We start from the raw sequence: 22506 nt of genomic DNA on the forward strand, positions 1-22506 counted from the left end.
TGACCAATAAACACTAGATTAAGGAATGAGTGAATGAATGAATGAATGAATGAATATCTCTACTCTGTCAGCGGACCATAAATACTTGCTCCCCTGACTCTCACAGACAATAGATTCCTCGGCTTTCAGCTGACTCCTAGTATTAAACTCTTTTTTTGTTTGTTTGTTTCTAGCATATTCTCTGCTTATTTGCCTAGAGGAAAAAGCATGTGCCGGATAAATAAATGTACCACAAATATCAAGGCATGTGTTTGGTTGTTCCAATAAAGAGACTGTATCTTTTTTTTATTTAATTTTTTTATACAGCAGGTTCTTATTAGTTATCTATTTTATACATATTAGTGTATATATGTCAATCCCAATCTCCCAATTCATCCTACCACCACCACCACCCTGCCACTTTCCCCCCTTGGTGTCCATACCTTTGTTCTCTACATCTGTGTCTCTATTTCTGCCTTGCCAACCAGTTCATCTGTACCATTTTTCTAGATTTCACATATATGCGCTAATAAAGGATATTTGTTTTTCTCTGTCAGACTTACTTCACTCTGTATGACAGTCTCTAGGTCCATCCACATCTCTACAAATAACCCAGTTTCATTCCTTTTTATGGCTTAGTAATATTCCATTTATATATGTACCACATCTTTATCCATCATCTGTCGATGGGCATTTAGGTTGCTTCCATGACCTCGTTATTGTAAATAGTGCTGCAATGAACACTGGGGTGCACGTGTCTTTTTGAATTATGGTTTTCTCTGGGTATATGCCCAGTAGTGGGATTGTTGGGTTATATGGTCCTAGTTCTAAACTTTTACGATCTGCTCCACTGCTTGCCACACAAGTCCCTAGATCCACGTGAGCCTAAAGTTGAAGGTCATCCATCATCTTCCCCATACCAAACCTCACCTAATATCGTATTAATCATCAGTTTGACCCCCCCGCTTTAGCCAACAACATTTAATTGTCATCCTTCCACCAAATTTACTGATGTTTGTCCTTACCTAGATTTAGCTATAGGATAAGAATTTATTTTCATCATCACCTTCAGGTTCTGGTTAGAAACTACTCTCAAAGTCTTTTCTAATCATCTTCAAATGAGAGTACCCTGTAATCATGTCCTTTATTAGTTTTTTCAAGCTGTACCATATTGTAATTTTTAGTATTGATTTTAATTTTTTTATCTCTAACCATATGCATTTATTTTTCCTTTGCTACACTGCAAGAGTTTTATACTAATTATTATTATCTCTCTTTTTTTTCAATCCTTACATTCATTTCCATCACAGTTTTACCATTTCTCCTTAGGAGACAAAAAGTAGACTTTCAAATGAAATAGGATCCCAATTATCGCTGATATTATACAATTTTGTTTGTTGTTCTGACTATTCAGAGTGGCCAAATACCATGAAGTCCCAAATCTCTTAACGCAATCTTTTTTTTTTTAACATCATTATTGGAGTATAATTGCTTTACAATGGTGTGTTAGTTTCTGCTTTATAACAAAGGGAATCAGCTATACATATACATATATCCCCATATCTCCTCCCTCTTGCGTCTCCCTCCCACCCTCCCTATCCCACCCCTCTAGGTGGTCACAAAGCACCAAGTTGATCTCCCTATGCTATGTGGCTGCTTCTCACTAGCTATCTATTTTACATTTGGTAGTATATATAAGTTCATGCCACTCTCTCACTTCATCCCAGCTTACCCTTCCCCTTTCCCGTGTCCTTAAGTCTATTCTCTATGTCTGTGTTTTTATTCCTGTCCTGCCCCTAGGTTCTTCATAACCATTTTTTCTTTTAGATTCCATATATATGTACTAGCATACGGTATTTGTTTTTCTGTTTCTGACTTACTTCACTCTGTATGACAGACTCTGTGTCCATCCACCTCACTACAAATAACTCAATTTCGTTTCTTTTTATGGCTGAGTAATATTCCATTGTATATATGTGCCACATCTTCTTTATCCATTCATCTGTAGATGGACACTTAGGTTCCTTCCATGTCCTGGCTATTGTAAATAGAGCTGCAATGAACATTCTGGTACATGACTCTTTTTGAATTACGGTTTTCTCAGGGTATATGCCCAGTAGTGGGATTGCTGGGTCTATTTTTAGTTTCTTACGGAACCTCCATACTGTTCTCCATAGTGGCTGTATCAATTTACATTCCCACCAAAGAGAAAATTCTCCAATAATGAACTATAGAAATGATCCTTGAAAGTATAGTCTTTCAATCATTTTTTTAATGTATCACCACAACTCTTTCTCTTCTCCTTACCCACCAGGACAGTGAGCTCCCTGAGGACAGAAACCCAGTCCCATTCATCTATGAAGTCCTAATAGCTAGCACATAGCTTGGCATATAGTAGGTGTTCAGGAAAACTTCACTGAAGACCAAAACAATCATATTTCCAAAGGTTCTTGTGGAGCACAGCTTAGAACTTTCACTTCAACAACAGCTTAGATTGTGACCCTGAAGTACTGCTTCAACTGCTTTGGCTTTCATAGAATTGTCAGAGTTGGACTGTGCTTGCTCAGTGGGTCAGTTCTATATAAATGTGCTTGTGGGTCCCATGCTTCAGCAGCAAAATATCAAGAGTTCACCATTCTTCTGAACTTTTTTTCTACTTGTTATTACAGAAAGTCCATTCTTTCCTCAATGGGAAGAAAATCAAATTTATATTTTAGGTGCTTTTTCAGCATATCTTGTTTATAGCTTTGCAACTTATTTTCCTATATTGTGTAGAAGGCAAAAAGTCCCCCAGACTTAGAAGAATCAGTGGTATGTTTGTGACAAAGAGAAGTGGTAAAAAGTAACATGTTACTGCACAGGACCCCAAATCAGCCAGGGCATAGTTACAGAGGAAACAAAGGAGGGACTCACTTCAATCATAGTAAGAGGCAGAAGATGAGAACTAGGTAAGGCTCAAAGTCAGAGAGAGATTAGTAACGTCTTTTACTTGAGGCTGAGCCAACAAACTATTAACTTAGGGCTTATTATGTTTTACTTGATTTGGTTCCAGAGTCTGAAGCAGAGCTGAGCAATGCCCATAGCAGGTCCAACTATAAAGGTTGGAGGAAGGCAGTGAAACAGGGACAGGCAGGACATTAACCTCTTGGGTGCATCCTCTGGTTTCGTCATACTCATTTGATCCCTCTATTTATGAGGTTCATTTTCTCTATTTCTCTCTTCCCACATACATACACATTTATGGCGCTATACTCCTTTTCTTACCAGCCTATTCTTAACCTTGAACATTCTCATTGGATCAGAATTTAATTTTAGTTATAGTATATGGTAACTAAAGACAGTATTTTGTTATTAGAAATTTAAGAGCATTTCTTATAATTCTGAAAGCACTGAAAATGTATTCACCTAACACTGGTTTCCATATAGTGCCATAGTCCTTCATATAAGCTGCCAATCATTCAGTTGATTGAATATTAAGAGTTTAACTATATATAATCTCTTTACATTATTTTATGTAAGAGGTAAGCTACTGTCCCAGAATTTAGCTAAACTTATATTGTATTATAGTTTTATTTTTCATGTTGAGTCATACTCAAGTCTCCTCTTTTTTGGTTCATTCTTTCCCTGTAGAATTTTGACCTCATTCTCCCTTGAGAAGCTATACATTATTTATCTTGGAATCTTTTTAAAATTCTTGTGGCTCATAAGATTTCAGTAGTAAGACTATTTTCATCACTGTGAGACAATCCATCAATGAAAGCAGTGTAATCTTCACATTGCTAGCCTCCCAACCTGTATTTTTTCTCTTAACAAAACAAAAATGTATTTGTGGATTACCACAGCCCTCTTAATTCTCTTGTTGGTAAAAATTTATGTGTACATTCAACAAGCCTTATTCAAATCTTTATTACATACTAGTAACCAAGGGGGAATTCCGAAGTAAAGAATGACTCAACACTTCCCTTCCAAAAGCTTACAATCTAATTGGGGGTATAAAAATACATACATGCATGAAACAAAAACAATAATAACAATGACAATAATAATAGCATAACAATAACATTCTTATGGAGCTTTACCATTTTTAAGGAACATTCTCTTATTCGATCCTACAATGATCCCATAAGATGGATGATATTTACATGCCCATTTTACATGTGAGGACCCCAAATACATAAAGCTAATACGACGTGTCAAAATTCCCTTACCCAAAACTGGGGTTTGAAATTGGTCTTCTAACTCCAAATCCTATTGCTTATCATATTATCTTTCAACAATTAAAAAATATATATACAGTATTCTCTGCCTCAGGTCACCCATATTACCCATATTTCATAGCATTGAGGCACTCTAATCATTTTATTTACTGATATTTTTGTTTATAAATGCTATTAGAAAGGGAAGAGTATTTCAAAAAAGAGTTGGGACTTGAACTTTGGATAAGGAGTGAGCATGGAACCTGTAACTAGAAGAGGAAGAGGACATTTCTATGTCCAGGGTAACACATGTAAAGTTCTAGTTTCAATAATAGGCATATCTTATGCAGGACGGTAGGAAAGCTTCCTTACCTGAAGTAAAGGACTCATGATGAGCTGTCAAGAAAGATGTTTTGAACATATAGTCTGGGGACAAATAATTGTGTTCAATGTCCCTGCATGTTGGGCTGAGGAACTTTATTTTATGGGAAATGGCGAGCCTCCAGAAGCTTTTATGCTCAGAACTGGAAAGATCAAATCACTGTTTTAGATTTTTAATGTACCCAGAAGCAGAGTGATCAGCTAGGAAGCGGCTATAGAAATCCGGGCATTGGGTGATGACCACCCAACTAGGGGAGGGCACTGGGGATAGAGAAGAAAGGAACAAATGTGAAGCAACTTTAGAAAGAAGTGACAATACAATCTGGCAGCTGATTAGAAATAAAGTAGAAAAAAAGAGTCAAAGACTGCATGAAATTTCAAGCCTGGGTAAAGGCACTGATTAGAACAAAGAAAGACCATAGTGAAGTTACTCTGGTTTGTAGAGTATGGGGGAAATCTAAGAAATTACCATTATGAAGCCAGAGGTAATGGACATGGTCTCAAACACATTTAAAAAATAAATTTTTACTTATGAAGATCCATATCTCTCCATGTTAAAAGATAAGAATATCACCACTGGGGGAATTCCCTGGCAGTCCAGTGGTTAGGACTCTGAGCTTCCACTGCAGGGGACACAGGTTCAATCCCTGGTCGGGGTTAAGATCCTGCATGCCCTCTGGCGCAGCCAAAAAAGAAAGAAAGAAAGAAAGAAACTGAATATCACCATTGGGCACTTTTTAAGATTATAACTACCCTCATATTTACAGAAACAGTAAACAGTAGCTTGACAACTTTCCAGTTGAAACGAAATAAATATCCTCCCCAAAACATTTTATTCATTAATCAGTATATACCTTTAATCACAACAAATTGTCCCTTTCTCCTTATTTCAAAGCAAGCAATTTCTAGAATCATGTCTGATGACAATATTTTTGCCCTATTCCCGTTCATTTTATGCAGACAATTTTAGTTCTCATCCTATCTTCTAGAATCCTAGCCAGAAAAGATAATATGGTGTGAAGAAGCCACACAATAGACACCAGTGATTCTTAACCTTGGTGGTCTCAGGATCCCTGTATGCTCTTCAAAATTATTGAGGACCCAAGAAAGCTTTTGATTAAATGGCTTATAGCTACTGATATCTACTGCATTTGCCATGTAAACAGAAATGTTTAAAACAATTACCTACATATTCATTTTAAAATAATAATAGGTTCATTATGTCAACACAAGTATATATTTTAATGAAAAACAACATTCTTCAACCAAAAATAATTTAATGTGAAGAGTGGCATTATTGGACATTTTTGCAAATTTCTTTAATGTCTGGTTGAAGAGAGGATATCTAGATTTTCATATTGTCTCTATAGTCTATTGTAATATTGCTTCAGTTAAAGTATATGAAGAAAATCCGGGCGGAAGAGTAAGACGCGGAGGTCACCTTCCTCCCCACAGATACACCAGAAATACATCTACACGGGGAACAGCTCCTACAGAACACCTACTGAATGCTGGCAGAAGACCTCAAACCTCCCAAAAGGCAAGAAACCCCCCACGTACCTGGGTAGGGCAAAAGAAAAAAGAAACAACAGAGACAAAAGGATAGGGACAGGACCTGCACCAGTGGGAGGGAGCTGTGAAGGAGGAAGGCTTTCCACACACTAGAAGCCCCTTCGCGGGCAGAGACTGCGGGTGGCGGAGGGGAAAAGCTTCGGGGCTGCGCAGGAGAGCACAGCAACAGGGGTGCGGAGGGCAAAGCGGTGAGATTCCCACACAGAGGATCGGTGCCGACCGGCGCTCACCAGCCCGAGAGGCTTGTCTCCTCCCCCGCCGGAGCGGGCGGGGGCTGGGAGCTGACGCTTGGCCTTCAGTCGGAGCACCGGGAGAGGACTGGGGTTGGCGGCGTGAACACAGCCTGCAGGGGGTTAGTGCGGCACGGCTAGCCAGGAGGGAGTCCGGGATAAAGTCTGGACCTAATGAAGAGGCAAGAGACTTTTTCTTACCTCTTTGTTTCCTGGTGCGCGAGGGGAGGGTCGAGCGCTGCTTAAAGGAGCTCCAGAGACGGGCGCGAGCCGCGGCTAAAAGCGCAGACCCCAGAGATGGCCATAAGACGCTAAGGCTGTTGCTGCCGCCACCAAGAAGCCTGTGTGCGAGCACAGGTCACTATCCACAACCCCCTTCCGGGGAGCCTGTGCAGCCCGCCACTGCCAGAGTCCTGGGATCCAGGGACAACTTCCCTGGGAGAACGCACGGCGCGCCTCGGGCTGGTGCAACGTCACGCCGGCCTCTGCCGCCGCAGGCCCGCCCCGCACTCTGTGCCCCTCCCACCCCCGGACTGAGTGAGCCAGAGGCCCCGAATCAGCAGCTCCTTTAACCCTGTCCTGTCTGAGGGAAGAACAGACGCCCTCCAGCAACCTACACACAGAGGCGGGGCCAAATCCAAAGCTGAGCCCCTGGGGGCTGTGAGAACAAAGAAGAGAAAAAGAAATCTCTCCCAGCAGCCTCAGAAACAGCGGATTAAAGCTCCACAATCAACTTGATGTACCTGCATTTGTGGAATACATGAATACACAACAAATCATCCCAAATTGAGGAGGTGGACTTTGAGAGCGAGATTTATGATTTTTTCCCCTTTTCCTCTTTTTGTGAGTATGTATGTGTATGCTTCTGTGTGAGATTTTGTCTGTATAGCTTTGCTTCCACCATTTGTGCTAGGGTTCTATCCGTCCGGTTTTTTTTTCTTTTTTTTTCTTTTTTTTCTTAATAATTATTATTTTTATTTTAATAACTATTACATTTTATCTTAATTTTATTTTACTTTATCTTCTTTCTTTCTTTTTTTCTTTCCTTCCCTCCTTCCTCCCTCCCTCCCTCCCTTCTTTCTTTCTTTCTTTCTACTTCTACTTCTACTAATGCTTTCTACTTTTTCTCCATTTTATTCTGAGCCGTGTGGATGAAACGCTCTTGGTGCTGCAGCCAGGAGTCAGTACTGTGCATCTGAGGTGGGAGAGCCAACTTCAGGACACTGGTCCACAAGAGACCTCCCAGCTCCACATAATATCAAACGGTGAAAATCTCCCAGAGATCTCCATCTCAACACCAGCACCCAGCTTCACTCAACGACCAACAAGTTACAGTGCTGGACATCCTATGCCAAAAAACTAGCAAGACAGGAACACAACCCCACCCATTATCAGAGAGGCTGCCTAAAATCATAATAAGTCCACAGACACCCCAAAACACACCACCAGATGTGGACCTGCCCACCAGAAAGACAAGATGCAGCCTCATCCACCAGAACAGAGGCACTAGTCCCCTCCACCAGGAAGCCTACACAACCTGCTGAACCAACCTTAGCCACAGACACCAAAAACAACGGGAACTACGAACCTGCAGCCTGCAAAAAGGAGACCCCAAACACAGTAAGATAAGCAAAATGAGAAGACAGAAAAACACACAGCAGATGAAGGAGCAAGATAAAAACACACCAGACCTAACAAATGAAGAGGAAATAGGCAGTCTACCGGAAAAAGAGTTCAGAATAATGATTGTAAAGATGATCCAAAATCTTGGAAATACAATATAGAAAATGCAAGAAACATTTAACAAGGACCTAGAAGAACTAAAGATGAAACAAACAACGATGAACAACACAATAAATGAAATTAAAAATACTCTAGATGGGATCAACAGCAGAATAACTGAGGCAGAAGAACGGATAAGTGACCTGGAAGATAAAATAGTGGAAATAACTACTGCAGAGCAGAATAAAGATAAAAGAATGAAAAGAACTGAGGACAGTCTCAGAAACCTCTGGGACAACATTAAACGCACCAACATTCGAATTATAGGGGTTCCAGAAGAAGAAGAGAAAAAGAAAGGGACTGAGAAAATATTTGAAGAGATTATAGTTGAAAACTTCCCTAATATGGGAAAGGAAATAGTTAATCAAGTCCAGGAAGCACAGAGAGTCCCATACAGGATAAATCCAAAGAGAAATATGCCACACATATTAATCAAACTGTCAAAAATTAAATACAAAGAAAACATATTAAAAGCAGCAAGGGAAAAACAACAAATAACACACAAGGGAATCCCCATAAGGTTAACAGCTGATCTTTCAGCAGAAACTCTGCAAGCCAGAAGGGACTGGCAGGACATATTTAAAGTGATGAAGGAGAAAAACCTGCAACCAAGATTACTCTACCCAGCAAGGATCTCATTCAGATTTGATGGAGAAATTAAAACCTTTAGAGACAAGCAACAGCTGAGAGAGTTCAGCAGCACCAAACCAGCTTTACAACACCTGCTAAAGGAACTTCTCTAGGCAACAAACACAAGAGAAGGAAAAGACCTACAATAACGAACCCAAAACAATTAAGAAAATAGGAACATACGTATCAATAATTACCTTAAATGTAAATGGAATAAATGCTCCCACCAAAAGACACAGATTGGCTGAATGGATACAAAAACAAAACCCATATATTTGCTGTCTACAAGAGACCCACTTCAGACCTAGAGACACATACAGACTGAAAGTAAGGGGATGGAAAAAGATATTTCATGCAAATGGAAACCAAAAGAAAGCTGGAGTAGCAATTCTCATATCAGACAAAATAGGCTTTAAAGTAAAGACTATTATAAGAGACAAAGAAGGACACTACATAATGATCAAGGGATCGATCCAAGAAGAAGATATAACAATTGTAAATATTTATGCACCCAACATAGGAGCACCTCAATACATAAGGCAAATACTAACAGCCAAAAAGGGGAAATCAACAGTAACACATTCATAGTAGGGGACTTTAACACCCCACTTTCACCAATGGACAGATCATCCAAAATGAAAATAAATAAGGAAACACAAGCTTTAAATGATACATTAAACAAGATGGACTTAATTAATATTTATAGGACATGCCATCCAAAAACAACAGAATACACATTTTTCTCAATTGCTCATGGAACTTTCTCCAGGATAGATCATATCTTAGGTCACAAGTCAAGCCTTGGTAAATTTAAGAAAATTGAAATCATATCAAGTATCTTTTCCGACTACAACGCTATGAGATGAGATATCAATTCCAGGAAAAGATCTGTAAAAAATACAAACACATGGAGGCTAAACAATACACTACTTAATAACGAAGTGATCACTGAAGAAATCAAAGAGGAAATTAAAAAATTCCTAGAAACAGATGACAATGGAGACACGACGACCCAAAATCTATCGGATGCAGCAAAAGCAGTTCTAAGAGGGAAGCTTATGGCAATACAATCCTACCTCAAGAAACAGGAAACATCTCGAATAAACAACCTAACCTTGCACCTAAAGCAATTAGAGAAAGAAGAAAAAAAAAACCCCAAAGTTAGCAGAAGGAAAGAAATCATAAAAATCAGATCAGAAATAAATGAAAAAGAAATGAAGGAAACAATAGCAAAAATCAATAAAACTAAAAGCTGGTTCTTTGAGAAGATAAACAAAATTGATAAACCATTAGCCAGACTCCTCAAGAAAAAAAGGGAGAAGACTCAAATCAATAGAATTAGAACTGAAAAAGGAGAAGTAACAACTGACACTGCAGAAATACAAAAGGTCATGAGAGATTACTAAAAGCAACTCTATGTCAATAAAACGGACAACCTGGAAGAAATGGACAAATTCTTAGAAATGCACAGCCTGCCAAGACTCAATCAGGAAGAAATAGAAAATATGAACAGACCAATCACAAGCACTGAAATTTAAACTGTGATTAAAAATCTTCCAACAGGGCTTCTCTGGTGGTGCAGTGGTTGAGAGTCTGCCTGCTGATGCAGGGGACACGGGTTCATGCCCCGGTCCAGGAAGATCCCACATGCCACGGAGCAGCTGGGCTCATGAGCCATGGCCACTGAGCCTGCGTGTCTGGAGCCTGTGCTCCGCAGTGGGAGAGGCCACAACAGTGAGAGGCCCGCGTACCGCAAAAAAAAAAAAAAATCTTCCAACAAACAAAAGCCCAGGACCAGATGGCTTCACAGGCGAATTCTATCAAACATTTAGAGAAGAGCTAACACCTATCCTTCTCAAACTCTTCCAAAATATAGCAGAGGGAGGAACACTCCCAAAGTCATTCTACGAGGCCACCATCACCTTGATACCAAAACCAGACAAGGATGTCACAAAGAAAGAAAACTACAGGCCAATATCACTGATGAACATAGATGAAAAATCCTCAAAAAAATACTAGCAAACAGAATCCAACAGCACATTAAAAGGATCATACACCATGATCAAGTGGGGTTTATTCCAGGAATACAAGGATTCTTCAATATACGCAAAACAATCAACGTGATAAACCATATTAACAAATTGAAGGAGAAAAACCACATGACCATCTCAATAGATGCAGGGAAAGCTTTCGACAAAATTCAACACCCATTTATGATAAAAACCCTGCAGAAAGTAGGCATAGAGGGAAGTTTCCTGAGCATAATAAAGGCCATATATTACAAACCCACAGCCAACATCGCCCTCAATGGTGAAAAACTGAAAGCATTTCCACTAAGATCAGGAACAAGACAAGGTTGCCCACTCTCACCACTCTTATTAAACATAGTTTTGGAAGTTTTAACCATAGCAATCAGAGAAGAAAAGGAAATAAAAGGAATCCAAATTGGAAAAGAAGTAAAGCTGTCACTGTTTGCAGATGACATGATACTATACCTAGATAATCCTAAAGATGCTACCAGAAAACTACCAGAGCTAATCAATGAATTTGGTAAAGTATCAGGATACAAAATTAATGCGCAGAAATGTCTGGCATTCCTATACACTAATGATGAAAAATCTGAAAGTGAAATCAAGAAAACACTCCCATTTACCGTTGCAACAAAAAGAATAAAATATCTAGGAATAAACCTATATAAGGAGACAAAAGACCTGTATGCAGAAAATTATAAGACACTGATGAAAGAAATTAAAGATGATACAAATAGATGGAGAGATATACCATGTTCTTGGATTGGAAGAATCAACATTGTGAAAATGACTCTACTACCCAAAGCAATCTACAGATTCAATACAATCCCTATCAAACTACCAGTGGTGTTTTTCACAGAACTAGAACAAAAAATTTCACAATTTGTATGGAAATACAAAAGACCCCGAATAGCCAAAGCAATCTTGAGAACAAAAAACAGAGCTGGAGGAATCAGACTACCTGACTTCAGACTATACTACAGAGCTACAGTAATCAAGACAGTATGGTACTGGCACAAAAACAGAAAGATAGATCAATGGAACAGGATAGAAAGCCCAGAGATAAACCCACGCACATATGGTCACCTTATCTTTGATAAAGGAGGCAGGAATGTACAGTGGAGAAAGGACAGCCTCTTCAATAAGTGGTGCTGGGAAAACTGGACAGGTACATGTAAAAGTATGAGATTAGATCACTCCCTAACACCATACACAAAAATAAGCTCAAAATGGATTAAAGACCTAAATGTAAGGCCAGACACTATCAAACTCTTAGAGGAAAACATGGGCAGAACACTCTATGACATAAATCACAGCGAGATCCTTTTTGATCCACCTCCTAGAGAAATGGAAATAAAAACAAAAATAAACAAATGGGACCTAATGAAACTTCAAAGCTTTTGCACAGCAAAGGAAATCATAAACAAGACCAGAAGACAACCCTCAGAATGGGAGAAAATATTTGCAAATGAAGCAAGTGTCAAAGGATTAATCTCCAAAATTTATAAGCAGCTCATGCAGCTCAATAACAAAAAAACAAACAACCCAATCCAAAAATGGGCCGAAGACCTAAATAGACATTTCTCCAAAGAAGATATACAGACTGCCAACAAACACATGAAACAATGCTCAACTTCATTAATCATTAGAGAAATGCAAATCAAAACTACAATGAGATATCACCTCACACCAGTCAGAATGGCCATCATCAAAAAATCTAGAAACAATAAATGCTGGAGAGGGTGTGGAGAAAAGGGAACCCTCTTGCACTGTTGGTGGGAATGTAAATTGATACAGCCACTATGGAGAACAGTATGGAGGTTCCGTAAGAAACTAAAAATAGACCCAGCAATCCCACTACTGGGCATATACCCTGAGAAAACCATAATTCAAAAAGAGTCATGTACCAAAATGTTCATTGCAGCTCTATTTACAATAGCCAGGACATGGAAGGAACCTAAGTGTCCATCTACAGATGAATGGATAAAGAAGATGTGGCACATATAATCAATGGAATATTACTCAGCCATAAAAAGAAACGAAATTGAGTTATTTGTAGTGAGGTGGATAGACATAGAGTCTGTCATACAGAGTGAAGTAAGTCAGAAAGTGAAAGACAAATACCATATGGTAACACATATATATGGAATTTAAGGGGAAAAAATGTCATGACGAACCTAGGGGTAAGACAGGAATAAAGACACAAACCTACTAGAGAATGGACTTGAGGATACGGAGAGGGGGAAGGGTAAGCTGTGACAAAGCGAGAGAGAGGCATGGACATATATACACTACCAAACTTAAGGTTGATATCTAGTGGGAAGCAGCCGCATATAACAGGGAGATCAGCTCGGTGCTTTGTGACCGCCTGGAGGGGTAGGATTGGGAGGGTGGGAGGGAGGGAGATGCAAGAGGGAAGAGATATGGGAACATATGTATATGTATAACTGATTCACTTTGTTATAAAGCAGAAACCAACAACAACAACAGCAAAAAACCCTCCTCACCAAATTCTCCTGCGTTGAGACACACAGTCTTGAGGGGCATGAGCCTGCTGTGTCCCCCTTTGCCTGGCAAAGCAAAAAAAGAATTTCCAACCTCACACAGATATGCCATTGGGAAAAGAGGAATATTTTAATAGCTTTTAAACAATTACCTTTGATACCACACCACAAGTTAACAAATGGTAGTTTCTTAAAAGTGAGTTGAAATGTGGAATCTGAAAACAAATATCAATAAACTTTTTGTAGTTTTCTATATTCAAATTCATTGGTCTGTCTTATGCTTGAATCAATCTTTTACCCATGCATGATTTTGTGGCAACTATGTTTGTCATTTGAAAAATATTGGTTCACTGATTTACACACTCTTTAAAACATTGACACATTTCATTGTAGAAAATGAAAGGTTACATTTGTTACTATTACAACCAATCTCATCAGAAAAGTGTTTAAGTATTTGGAAAATGTAAAGCTCACAGTGCCAGATATAAGTTTTCCAAAATTCTTATTTTCATATGAAACTTCAAATGTTATTGGCAACAAACACTGTTGGGTTTTTTTCTTGAAGTGACAGGCACACTCCACTCATTTTTGAGAGAATGAATGCCAAAAATTAAAGTCAAGATAATCATAATATTTCTGTCAGTTGGCCTTTTAATAAAAAATAGTATCTCATAAAAAATGTGAGTAGTACAACTCAAACAACTTCACACATGTTTTTTTCTCAAGACACCACCATACTTCGGGGCATAGAAATGTTTTATGTATTCTCTTTGCATCACACAGAATATTAAAAAGATATATACTCAATAGTTGAGATTTAATAAAATTACTATATTTTACTACTTCATAAAGGACATTCTTAAGTGATGCTGACATTCTTTTTAACAGAGATTGCATGGTGGTAAAGGATTCAATGACTATAATATGAGTACCAGTACTAGCAGTAAAGAGTACAATGACTTCTAGTAAAGGTTAAATAAATAATGGGCAATTAATACCTTAGTATTGTTATGAAAATATTTTTCCTTGTGGATCTCCTGATAGGATTTTGAGGACCCCCAGGTGCCCATGTATCATATTCTAAGTACTGTTACTCTAGAGCATGTGATAATAGTTGATGTTTATGGGCTTTTCCTATATGCCAGGCCCTATTCTAAGCACTGAGTTACTTTAAATCTGAATGCAACATCTTTTTTACTTTAATAAGGAATGTAAATGTGCCAGAGCAGAAGAATATAATGTTGTGGAAAATACTTTTTAACAGAATATATCCAATAAATGTTGTCAGTAACATATTTTCCTTACAGTTTTATTGAGATAATGGACGTACGGCACTGTGTAAGTTTAAGGTGTACAGCATAATGATCTGACATACATATATCCTGAAATGATTACAACAGTAAGTTTAGAGAACATTCATCATCTCATATGGATACAAAATTAAAGAAATAGAAAAATATATAGATTTTTTTCCTTGTGATGAGAACTCTTAGGATTTACTCTTAACTTTCATATATAACATACAGCAGTGTTAATAATATTTATCATGTTGTATCGATACATTACATCACTAGTACTTGTTTATCCTATAACTTTTGACCACCTTCATCCAATATCCCCTACCCCTACCCCCATATATCTGGTAACAATATATCTGATTTATTTTTCTATGAGTTTGTTTGTCTTTGAAATATAATTGACCTACAAGACTATGTTTGATCCTAGTACACAACTTAGTGGTTCAATATTTCTGTACATTTCAAAATGATCACCGTGTTAGTCTAGTTACCATCTGTCACTACACAAAGATATTGTATAATTATTGACTATATTTCCCATACTGTACATTTTGTAACCATCATTTGTTTTGTAACTGGAAATTTGTACCTCTTAATCTCCCTTACCTATTTCTCTCCTCTCCCTACCCTGCTCCCCTCTGGCAACCACCTGTTTGTTCTCTGTACCTATGATTCTGTTTTTGTTTAGTTATGCTTGTTCGCTTGTTTTGTTTTTTAGATTCCACATGTAAGTGAAATTACACAGTATTTGTCTTTCTATGTCAGACTTATTTCACTTAGCAAAATACCATCTAGGTCTATCCATGTAGTCACAAATGGCAGGGCTCTTTCTTTTTTCAATGTCTGAGTAATATTCTAGTGTGTGTGTGTGTATATATATAATCTTCTTTATCCATTTCTCTATTGATGGTCACTTAGATTGTTTCCATATCTTGACTATTGTAAGTAATGCTGCAATGAACATAGGGGTGCATGTATCTTTTAGAATTAGTGTTTTTTTTCTTTTGGATAAATATCCAGGAGTGGAATTGCTGGATCAATTCTTTGGCATTGGTCTTAACAATACCTTTTTGGATATATCTTCTCAGGCAAGGGAAACAAAAGCAAAAATAAACAAATGGGACTACAACAAACTAATTTTTTGAGGAACCTCCATACTGTTTTCCATGGAGGCTGCACCAACATTCCCACCAACAGTGTACAAGGGTTCCCTTTTCTCCACATCCTCTGCAGTACTTGTAATTTGTTATCTTTTTGATAATAGTCATTATGACAGGTGTGAGGTGAGATCTCATTGTGGTTTTGATTTGCAGTTCCTTGATGATTAGTGATGTTTAGCATCTTTTCATGTGCCTGTTGGCCATCTGTATGTCTTCTTTGGAAAAATGTCTATTCAGGCCTTCTGCCCATTAGTTAATCAGGTTATTTGTTATTTTGATGTTGAGTTGTATGAGTTTTTGGTATATACTGGATATCAAATCCTTATTGGATATATCATTTGCAAAAATCTTCTCTGATTCAGTAGGCTGCCTTTTTGTTTTGTCAGTAGTTTCCTTCACTGTACAAAAGCTTTTTAGTTTGATATAATCCCACTTTTTAATGTTTGCTTTTGTTTCCCTTGCCTGAGGAGACATGCAAAAAAAATACTGCTAAGACCAATGCCAAATAACGTGCTGCCTGTGTTTTCTTCCAGTAGTTTTATGACTTCAGGTCTTACATTTAGGTCGTTAGTCCATTTTGAGTTTATTTTTATGCATGGCATGAGAAAGTAGTCTTGTTTGATTCTTCTGCATGTTGCTGTACAATTTTCTCAAGACCATTTCTTGAAGAGGCTATCTTTTCTCCACTGTATATTCTTGTCTCTTTTGTTGTGGATTAATTGACCTTGTCTGTGTGGGTTTATTTCTGCATCTCTGTTCTGTTCCATTAATCTGTGTGTCTGTTTTTGTCCCAGTACCATGCTGTTTTGATTACTGTAGCTTTGTAGTATTGCTCTCAGTAACTTGAGATCTAAAGTGTACACTTTTAAATGATATACATTGGTAAACAATAATAAAGTCAATATTTTTGTGGGACTGTAAATAGAATTAAATTTCTGCAGTTCTTAACATCAATTCCTCCCATTGGCAAAATATTAACCAAAGATTTAAAAGAAAATTATGCCTACTTGATGTTATAGAAATTTTAGGAAGACCCAGCTCCTATTTTAAAGAAGTTTATTTAACTCTGGAATCAGATTCTAGTTCAAGCTTTGCTATTTTAAATGTTGCATAATGCAAATCACTAACTTTGGGGGTTCTAGAGAATTAAAGGAAGATTTTAAAGTACATAAAAAAAAAACCCTTAGGTCTGCGGCCATTAAGAGAAAACCCAGAGCCTGCTGAAATTCTTTTTTTTCCAAAGATTTTTCTTTTTAATATTTATTTACTTAAGCTGCACCAGGTCTTAGTTGAAGCATGCGGGATCTTTTAGCTGTAGCTTGCAGACTCTTAGTTGCGACATGTGAACTCTTAGTTGCGGCATGCATGCGGGATCTAGTTCACTGATCAGGGATCGAACCCAGGCCCCCTGCATTGGGAGCGTGGAGTCTTATCCACTGGACCACCAGGGAAGTCCCCAGAGCCTGGTCAAATTCTAAGCCAAGAGTTATTCAGAAGGACTGTTGGGTCAGACATTCTCCTATGGAAACGGCTAGTAAGTGGGCCTTTGGTACCCACTTTTAGGCATTGGAAAATAGAAGACTTTTAGATCCTATGGGAACATCAGTGCGTACCAATCACACTAATCTAGATAGTCTAACTAATAATGAAAAACCAACATTTTATCTATCTTGTTTACTAAACTCAGTTTCTCTATCTGTAAAACTGGTCTAATGAAGCTGACCTAAATGATTTAGGATTATCCAGAGCTGTCAGTACAGTGTAATTCCAAGACAGTGCGTTCCTGGCTAGAACTAGTCAAATTATAGGACAGTTTTGATGTCATAGAATCTAAGAGTAAAGGATCAGCATGTGCAAGGGTTCCAAATCAACCTCTAAACTTTCCTGCAATTACCGATTTGCATTGTAATCTGGGAGGAAGGAACATAATGTGTCCTCACTCATCATAATCTCCAGGAAAAAGGCCTGGAGATTTGGCCTGTCAGAGTAAATGTAGGGAAATGACATAGCATTCTCTTACAGGTCAGCAGGGGGTGTCACTTCACCAGCCTCCTTGGTGTCCTTTGAGCTCCTATAGTTGGAGAAGAGATCTTTAAATGAACAAAGCATTCAAATGAAATTCATCCATGACAGTTGTGACTCTTCTCACTTTATTTCCTTCTATTCATTTAATGTTTTGTTTTGGTTTTCAGAACTACCTTCCTCGACTTCTGTAGAAAGTTAATATATTGCTGCATAAATAAATTAGGTTCCTGGACTTAGTTCTCTCTTGTGTGTGTGTGCTGGTGGGGGAGGGGTGCTCCCCCACAACAACAAGCAATTCTCAGACGCAAGCAAGGTGTCTGAGAACTCACCTCAATTCTGGCACTAGCTAACTGGAGATAGAATCAGATTCCACTGGTAAAGAGCTCAGTCCCGCAAGACCCCCCCCTCCAATTTGGACGCCAGTCTCAGGTCCAGCTTGTTACCTGTGCTTCTGACCTATTGGCTATAAATAAAATGTTCCCACGACCCCCTCCCTGGGTTTAATTAATTTGCTAGAATGGCTCACAGAACTCAGGAAAATCCGTTTACTCACTGGATTACCAATTTATTGCAATGGATATTAAACGATATGAACCAGCCAGATGAAAAGATTCACAGGGCATTAGGGAGGTGGGGAGGGGGGTCCCGAACAAAGGAACTTTTGTCCTTGTGGAGCATGGGGCCCAACACAGCGGTACGTGGAAGTGTCCAGTTTCCTAACATGGTGGCTCCCCATAAAATCCTCATTTGGGGTTTTATGGAGGCTTCATTAGGTGGGCATGGTTGGTTAACTCATTGGCCATTGGTGACTGACTCAACCTCTAGTCCCTCTTCCCTCCCTGGAAATCAGCGGTTGGGACTAATAGTTCCAACCCTCTGTTCACAGTTGGTTCCCCTGGCAACCAATCCCCATCCTTAGGTGTTTTCCAAGAGTTACCCCATTAACATAAACCCAGTCCGGATAGTAAGAGCTTGTTGTGAATAACAAGACACACATTTCACCTTTGTGTCAATGAAGCATTTTCAGGAACTGAACACAATAGACCACATATCATAACAAAGAGACTCCCATTTCTCTTATTGTTCAGGAAATTTCAAGGGTTTGGAGACTGTGAGCCAGAAACTGTGGATGACCAAATATATATGAGAAATATGTTTTGGTCAACTGAATGACCAAATATAAATATTCCTTATAAATCACAGTATCGCAACAAAAATATTTAAAATTCTCAGCCTATATTTTACAGCGTGTCCTTATTTGTTTGTCACCATTACAAAAATCAACTCATTTTAAAATATAATTGAAGCAAGTTTCTCACGCTTTTCAAAAAAAAAAAAAAAACAGAAAAAAATCAGAATCAGCTCAGAAAAACTACAGAATTCTTCACGTGATGAGGAACATTACAGACTCTAATGACAGAAGAACTTTAGAAAAGTGGTTATGTTACTAACAAATATGCAAGGTTTTCCTCAATGAAATTCAAGTCAAGTATTAAGAGACACAATCCATACTATAGAGTTGCACCTTGACACAACATATGGAAAGCAGGTAAAGGCTCACACAGTCAGGGCAATTGTACCAAGTCAGGGTAGGAGTGAGTGAGGAACATACGACTATAGGAGATTTTGCCATTTAATTGTCAAAAAAATTAAGAACAAATTTAATATGCTTAGCTAGAGGCAAATATGAGACAAAAACTTGCAATTGTTTTCTTTTATTTTTATTTAGTTATTTAAAATGTTGTTGAAGTATAGTTGATTTATTATGTTGTGTTAATTTCTGCTGTACAGCAAAGTGGTTCGATTATACATATATATGTATGTATATATATTCTTTTTCATATTCTTTTCCATTATGGTTTATCACATCATATTGAATATTGTTCCCTGTGCTCTATAGTAGGACCTTGTTGTTTATCCATCCTAGATATAATAGTTTGTACCTGCTAATCTCAAACTCCCAATCCTTCCCTCCCCTCCCCTGCAATTTGTTTTTTTAAGCCTTAAAAAAGTAGTGGGAGAGGGGCTTCCCTGGTGGCGCAGTGGTTGAGAGTCCGCCTGCCAATGCAGCGGATACGGGTTCGTGCCCCGGTCCGAGAAGATCCTACATGCTGCGGAGTGGCTGGGCCCGTGAGCCATGGCCGCTGAGTCTGTGCGTCCAGAGGCTGTGCTTCGCAGCGGGAGAGGCCACAACAGTGAGAGGCCAGCGTACCATAAAAAAAAAAAAAATTAGTGGGAGAGCAAAATTATTTGAGGGGGATAGTGGGGGGGAAAGTCTGCACTCTTCCTATTCGTTTTGTGTACCAGTGGAAACCAGGAAGCTGGGCTTGTGCTTTCTCTGTTGTCACAGCTAGGATCTGGGCACTTGTCCTCACTGACTACTGATTCCCTCAGATGATTGCAACTCAATCAACTTTAGCAACTCATGTGTTTAAGAAGAAGTGGAAAGTAAGCTAATTACATAATGTCTTTTGCATTAATAGACAACACAGCTCTGACCCATTCATGACGTACTTTGACTTTGGAAGCAGTTTTCATCAGCTTGGTTATTTTCCTCCTCAAGTGGGACAGGCAATCTGGATCCAGGGGACGGATTAGGATAATTCATGAACGTTTAAATTGTCAGGGAGGAAGAAATATTCCTCTCTTTTTCTACGTTCTTCTGGCTGGTCTAAGAATTAAAATGACATGAGACAAATTAACAGGAGAAAATAAAACAAAAGTTTAATAAAGTGTATACATGAGAAAAGCCCCCAAAACTGAGCAAGTCGCCAAGATGGCTGAAAACCCCTAAATACCATCTTCAGCTAAATACAGAAGAGGATGTTGGGAGTAGTGGTTTGGAACTTCAAGTAGGAGGAAGGTAATTTACATAGAGATGGAAAAGCAAATGTTTGGCAAACAGATGTTTCCTGGGCCACAGAGAGACAATGAGACACGAGTGGACACTCATCTCCAGGCCCTGCCTGGAGTTTCCCCCACCATATTTAGCCCATATTCTTTGCAAATAAATCTGGTGACAGCTCTATCAAAGTTTCTTCCTGAGTCTTTTGGCCTTAGTTATTTTCAGCTCAAAATAATCTCCATACCAGAGAGACATTTTGGGGTGGCAAATTTTGTTTCCCTACAGAACAAAGGAGAATGTTTCCAAAGGAAAGGAATCTGTAAATATGGGACAAAGTTGTTTTATTTTTAACCTCCCTTTGCATCCAATAATTTACCTGTATACACAAAGTCAGCACAAGTAATATATGTTTTCTATCCATTCAACATAGATAACAAGACTTGAAAGACTGTGAAAGTATAAATATTAGGTACTTGGGTGACATTTTCATGACAAGTTGATTCATTATATGTTTCAAAGAAGGCTCACATCATGGGTAATTTATGTTCATGTTGCTGGAACATAGTTATTTCAAAGCATTTATATTGCACTAAAGATCTCCACTCTTATGGGTGTTCAATGTGAATACTGGTTAAAAAACAATGACTGGGAGTTAGGGAGAGTAGGTAATCAAGAGGCAGTGGTGTGACTAACCTTGCATGCCCTTCAGAAAATGACTGCGTAATAACCGTGTCCTGCCTTGAAACAGCATAGTTCATTAGGTTTCTGAATACCCTATTCAATCATTTCAAAGCCTGTCCATGGTTAAAGAGTAACGACGTGATTATTTCCCTTTCCCCAAGGGAATTACCAAATTGCAAAATCCTGTTATGAGGACCCAGGCCTCTGACAACATACTGAATAGGAAAACCTCACTCACTCAGAATAATTGTGCAGGCGGCTCCCTTGTTCTGAATGGGGTCTCTGGTGCACTTTCGTAAGTACTTTAATTTATAGACTATTTTGAAAAAAATGTGGCTTGTTAGTTTCCAGTACATTTTATGAAACACCGAGACATCAGTGAGTTCTGATACTCATAGTTCATACCATGGTTTCAGCAATATTGTCTCAGAAGAGCCAGAAAAACTGATATTAACTCCAAAAAATAACAACAAACAGCAACGAGCAAAATTGCCAAATTTGAAGCTCTCACATGTTTGTTTGAAAGGATCTCCAAACTCTCCTTCATTATTATCCCCTCACCTTCACTAGTATTTACTCTTCCTTCGATGCCCACTGGACCAAACTGTTTAATCTCATCACTCAATAAAGAAAGAGGAGTAGACCTGAAAGTAAGTACATAAGGACACACACTCATTCACATCAATCTCTTCACTTTTATGAGTAACGAATTTAACACACAGATGGCGATGGCCCCTTCTTTGAAAAGTCACTGTAGTCCATAAAAAGCAGAATGCAAAGGAACTAGAATGAAAGAAGTCAATGACTGCATACAAGATTCCTCTGGGCCAATGCCTTCCTCTTCTCTATCCACCCCCACTATCTCTTCTGCCCTAAGGACTTCAGACTCCAGGAATCCAAAATCTGCTCTCATTTCAAAACATTCCCATCCCTGATCTATTCGTCCTTGAATAATCATATTTTCCAATTTACAGAGTATTACAGAATTCCAGGTGAGAAGTGGTCAGGAGCTGGACCAGGTGGTAGCAGTAGGAATAAAGAGATAGTCAAAGTTACGTACCTGCCTTCAACTGTATGATCCTGCTCATTGGAAAAATGTTGCCCATGTCCAACCAGTGCATGTTAGACACTCAGAATAGCAGCTTCTCCCAAGGGGTTAGTACAGAGGGGTAGAAATGTTAATTTCAAAACTT

The 22506-nt window shown here is 38.5% G+C and overlaps 1 pseudogene; it reads right to left on the reverse strand.

The window, feature by feature from the left end:
• Positions 1 to 2134: 2134 nt before the first annotated feature.
• Positions 2135 to 2238, reverse strand: LOC114900183 (annotated as a pseudogene).
• Between the last annotated feature and the right edge of the window lie 20268 nt (positions 2239 to 22506).

The sequence above is a fragment of the Monodon monoceros genome, unplaced genomic scaffold, assembly GCF_005190385.1.
Source record: "Monodon monoceros isolate NGI ecotype Baffin Bay Population unplaced genomic scaffold, NGI_Narwhal_1 Super_Scaffold_18, whole genome shotgun sequence".
Classification (NCBI taxonomy): domain Eukaryota; kingdom Metazoa; phylum Chordata; class Mammalia; order Artiodactyla; family Monodontidae; genus Monodon; species Monodon monoceros.